We start from the raw sequence: 6,000 nt of genomic DNA, 5'->3' as shown, positions 1-6,000 counted from the left end.
TTTAGGGATTATCACTTTGTCTCCGATTCTATCTCCAGTAATCACTTTGGCTTCAAGTATATGATTACCCATCTGCGTTATCTGCAATCTAGTACCATTACATAGACCATTTTTTGGATCAATATTCCTCAGTAACATAACCGGTGCACCAATCTTGAGACTGAGACTGTGATTTGGCAAACCAGAAAGCTTGATACTATTGAGGAAATCAGGTGTGAAGACAGGATTGTTCAATGAAGCACCATCCTGAGGATCAATATCGTCTGCACTTAAAAAAGTCATTGCTTCACCTGTTTAGGGAAAATTTGTTAGATAAGTTTCTTATACATATACAGTTAAAGATTATAGTATTAAAACGTAAATCTTACCATTAAGTTTCTCAAGCATGATGTCGTTGATGGTGTTGACATCACTATTTCTTGGACACAATATAGCTCTCTCTTGAAAGAATTTAGGATCATTATTAGGCTGCAACAAATCCAATTCTCCGTAAACTGCTTTGATAATAGCTTCAATAGGATCATTTACATCTTTAATCAGTAAATCTTCTGGAATATCTATGAGAACTTCACCATCATTAGGCTCTGAAACTCTACCATCACCAACGGCCAAGAGCCAATCAGAAAACTCTTTAATTTTCTCTGCCTCATCTTTATCCAAATCATTAGCCATAAGACGCATGTTCTTTGTCAAAGTGAGGACCTTGCAGTGTTCCCAGAGATAAGATGAATTTAATGCAGCTAAAACAATCTCTGCCCTACCAGCACCATGTATTACAGGGAGTACTTGTCTGAAATCACCTCCGAAAACAACAACTTTACCACCAAATGGCTTTCCATCGACATTTCCAATAACATCATTTAGACTTCTATCCAATGACTCAAAACAATAACGACTCATCATAGGAGCTTCATCCCATATGATAAGAGATGCTTCCTTAAGCATATTAGCAAGGTCTGAGTTAGGCACGATATGACATGTTGTGAAATCATCAGGATGAATAGGGATACCAAACCTAGAATGTGCAGTTCTACCACCTTCTAACAACAAAGAAGCAATCCCGCTAGACGCAACATTGACAGAAATCAAACCCCTCATTCGAACTGCGGCAAATAGAGTTTTCCACATAAAAGTTTTACCGGTTCCCCCAAATCCATAAACAAAAAAGACACCTCCACTGTTTTCTAAAACAGCACCAATGATCTCATCATAAATGTCTTTTTGCTCAGAAGTCATCTTATTAACCCAATCATCATGGTCTTCTCGCAACTTATCACAGTTATAATTTTTCTCTTCTGTAATGAAATGGTTTGAATGATCTATACCTTCTTGAGTAGGTTTAGGCATGTCTTTGAAGTCTGTCAGAGTACTCCCATTACACAACAACAAATCTTCTATCTCTTGAAGAGCATAATTTCTTTTCTCAGCATCAGTTAATACTAAATCTGGAGTAAAAAAGAAAAACACTATTTCATTATAACAGAAACGGAAAGCAAGCAAACCAACGGGAAAAAATTGTATCTCAACAAACCTGGATTGTTGTACTGATTTCTTTTCTTTGTTTCGATGTCTTCCGTTAAAATTTCACAACACATTTCCCACACATACTCCGGTCTTGCAAGACATTTATCCAGAAGCATCATAGAAAAGAAATTACGAAGATGATCTCCAAAGAAAAATAAGCTTGCTTCCACTATACTATCAATATAAGCTTGATCGTCTGTTAGAATACCACGTGCCAAACATGCCTCCTTGTATGTCTCATACACAACATCTTTGTATGTTCTGATATCTTCATCACTCTTTGGACCAGTTACTATCCCAAGAAGGATCCTCATGTAATATTCTGGTTCCATTTTAATGGAGGCATAGTTTATTCTCCCTATACAGAAACCTCTTTCCCTAAGCTTCCACTGCTTATTCTGTCCATCCCAAGTGAAATATTGAGGAATCTCTGCGTAAGTGAACTGTCTAGAAAACTCATTCTCCTTATTCAGATTAAGATAAGCCATAAACATAGAATCTTCGTTTGCTTTTCTATCCAATAGTTCATCAATATTCTGGGTGCCATCGAAAAATAATGGTTGCTTTCCAGGAAGATGGTAAGAAAGCTTCATCACAGGTGTAGTCCTAAACTGGATGGGAAATTTGAATATCCTCCAAACAGCTTCAGAAGCTGAAACATACCTATTTATTAAGGGAAAAAATGTCAATTATTGCAAACTGAAAATATAAAACTGATATAGTAGATATATTCACTAAGGAATATTATATCATACCTGCAATCGAAGTAATCTTTGATTTCATCTTTACTTTTTTCTTTACTGCCAGTTGCTGATCCAGTCTCCGTATCAGTATTCTTGTCCTTAGGTTCAACAACGATAGCTACACGATCTTGTCCTTTGTTAATATACTTAAATAAGTATTTGATAGAACCGGATTGGTTACACCACTCAACGTTGATGTGAGCTCTATAACGCAATGATAAAAGGCGATTATACGGAACAACATAACTGTTGTCACACTTAATACCACCTTTTTCAACAAAGTGCTGAGATTCCCGCCTTCTATATATTGGGTATCCGTCTTTACCAACTGTTGTTTGCTCAACCAATTTCTTAGGAAAAAACTTAGAACACTTGCCATCAACCATGCATGGTGAATCTTTGTTGGCCGCACCACATGGACCATGTATCATACACTCCTTTACAACCTCATATAACTTAGGATCCTTAGCTTTATCTGGAATCTCAGCAGAGATGATATTGTCAATATCATCAGATGTTGGAAATTTGCAACTTTTATCCATGAATAAGAGTATATGAGCATGTGGTAGTCCTCTTTTCTGAAACTCCACTGTGTACATAGCTGCAAATAGCAATAACCATTTTAAACTCATATTCGTACAATAACAGGCAATAAAATAAACAAACATAAAACATATAAAGAAGACAAAACAATTCATTACCAGAGACAGTTTTTCCTAGAAGATGGTCTTCTGTTAAATCTTTCATAAGAGAGTCAAGCTTCATCTTGAATATCCGACACACAACATCTGGTCTATCATCCGCATTAAGTCTACGTTCTTTACAATATCTAGTTATTTCTGGCCACTTGGGGTTACATGTAAATGTTATAAACAGGTCTGGGAAACCATACATTTTACACGTAGCCATAGCATCATAATAACTGTTCAACATATAGCGAGGTCCACCAGTAAAAGAAGATGGAATACGTATTGATTTACCTTGTTCACCCATGTTGGTGTTTCCAGCTTCTGAGGCAGCCTTAAGAGTAGAATAATTCTCACATCTCAGATTAGACTGGTTAAACTTAATATAGGACAGCCTGTTGGATTCCAGTGTTGTGTATCCATCTACCAAGAACTGTTGGAACAAACGCTTTGAACGTAGTAGTGTCTGTGCTTCATCAAATCTCTCTTGTATTCTGAAAGCATACCACTGCCTCATACTTATACACTTGTTTGCTTGTTTTTCTGTCTTGCCTGTATATCCCTTTTCTATTCCTCGTCTAAATCCATCTTCACCATAAGTAAATATGAGAGGATATTGCATTGGGACATAAGAAGGATGAACTTCGCTTATTCTTGAAAGCTGTCCTGTTTTCTTATCTTGAACAATAATATCACGTGTAGGCATTTCAGGACGAAAATCTCCGGGAATCAAAGCTGCAACTTCAGACGCTGTAGGGTTGGAATAAGTTCTTCCATCTTTTCCTACCCTATCACTAACATTCTTCATGTAGAACGGTTCACCATCATTACTATCCAACTTATCTTTTGCCATCCTGAAATTTTCAACGTAGGGATTGCAATCATCCAACAATTTGATAAGCTTTGCAATGAGGTCCTTTCTGACTTGATTCTTGACTATTGTTTTCTTTGGATTTTCCCTTGCTACACTCACAGAAATTGAATGGATGCTAAATTAGTGAAAATACCATAAAATGTAATATAATACACAACTAAAAATTAGTAATAAATAATATTAAATATATATGGTACCTCATGACAGTAGATCTGTTATCAACTTCATTCTCAGTATCAACAATATAAAGCTGTGAGAATTTAGCATAATCTCCTTCACCAGGAATCATACTACCAATCAAATGATAATTGGCTCCATGTAGTTGGAACTGGTTAGGACCTTTTCCCTGTGGATTAGATCTATCAACTTTACCGCCAAGGGAAGTCATACTGAATAACATGTTGTAAGCTCTGATATTCTCACGGAAATGCCTGCTTAGTGCATCATCCTTACTCAGCAATTTTCTAATTAACTCAGGTGCTTCTTTAAGAAATGGCAATTTAACTGCTCCCTGAAGACAGCAAAGAGAGAATTTTGGTTTCTTGCTTTTTCTTCTTTTGTTAACACGCTCATCATACCACATCATAGCACCACAGTATTGACATTTCCATTTTGTATCACCGTGATCTAAATAAGGAATGTCAATGAGGGCTTCTGAAAAAGAAATCAAATAAAGACAAATAAATAATTTTTTTATATGTAAACACTTTCATTATGGACATATGAGTTTGGTTAATAGTAACCTGTTTTTCTTTTTATGTGGTTAGATGCTCCTTTAGTATATTTTCTTCGTTTAAGACTAATTCCTTTTCTCCCTTTACTACATGTTCCCCTCTTATTCTGAACATGTATTACTTCATCTGTTTCAACTGATAATTCTGTTTCATATCCAGAACTGCTATCAGAACCCATATCTTCTTGACTACTCACATCATATTCCTGTTCTAGATCAGAAATTTCTTCTTCTGTTTGACAACAAATTTTTATTAGTATACATTAAAAATCCAAAGCCAAATATAAACTATATAGAAGATGATTACTACCTTCAAATGGTGTGGAGTCAAATAAATTTACACGACAATCTTCCAAATTTGGAGTCTTCTTAGATTTTCTTTGTTTTGGTTGCTGTTCTGAATATTCAACTGTACAAATTGCATAAAATGGTAAATTTATGTCTAATGTCATATAAAGGTTTTGTTATTGATATTAATATTTGCAAATGAAATCAAATATATACTCACAGTTTGGTGTATAATTTTCTTTGTTTTGTGCAGAATATAATACACTGCTCCCAAGTGGCTCATGCCGTCTTCTTCTATCAGGTTTGTTTGATATGTCTCCTAACACCCTATTAGGTGTTCTCTTCTTAGCTGACTTTAAGGTCTGGGTTCCTGAATTAGACTGAATGATGGTGTCTAACCAAAAAGCAAATAGATTTAGGACATATATATTATGTGAAATAAGCTGAATAATAAAATACAATATCAAAAACCAAACTTTAGTAAAAACTTACTTTTTGTAGCTTCTCTTCTTATGTCGGATAAAAAGGTATCTGCTCCAAGTTGAGCATAAGATTGACTTATTCTGACTGATGAAAGGTTTTGAACATTTTCATCAGCCAATGTTGCTGAAAATTGTGTATGAGTAATTATATGAGTACGATAAAAAAGAGTATCTAACCAAAGCTGAAAAAAATGAAGCTATGTTGATAAAAACTGATCACATTTGATTGCTTCAGATCTGATAGAACTTAGGAAATCCTTGCTGGCCAGTGATGAGGTTGATTGTTTAATTGGTATATCTGTTAAATTTGATCCATCATTTATCAAACATTCACTAAGTTCTGCAGTATATTATAGGATACATTTAATACATAAGTCAGATTTATATATAAAAAAAAAAAGAATATGTTAAAATGTACTATCAATATACCAGTTGAATTTATATATCCCTGGCATTGAGAGGATTGAATGGATGCAGTAATTGGAACCGAGCATAAAGAGTATGGTTCTTGAGAAGACAATGATTGTCTAACACAAACAGGTGTTAGATATGAGTTCTCATCTAGTGAACCTAAAAAACAATTATAAAGAAGCAAATTGTACATTTAGAAAAACATAAAGCAAAACTGTAAACATCAAAAAATTAGCAGAATGATCAATATAATGATTTA

The sequence above is a fragment of the Arabidopsis lyrata genome (genome assembly GCF_000004255.2).
Source record: "Arabidopsis lyrata subsp. lyrata unplaced genomic scaffold ARALYscaffold_7, whole genome shotgun sequence".
NCBI classification, from domain to species: domain Eukaryota; kingdom Viridiplantae; phylum Streptophyta; class Magnoliopsida; order Brassicales; family Brassicaceae; genus Arabidopsis; species Arabidopsis lyrata.
The sequence above is the reverse complement of the archived record's forward strand: the minus strand, read 5'-3'. Positions refer to the sequence as shown.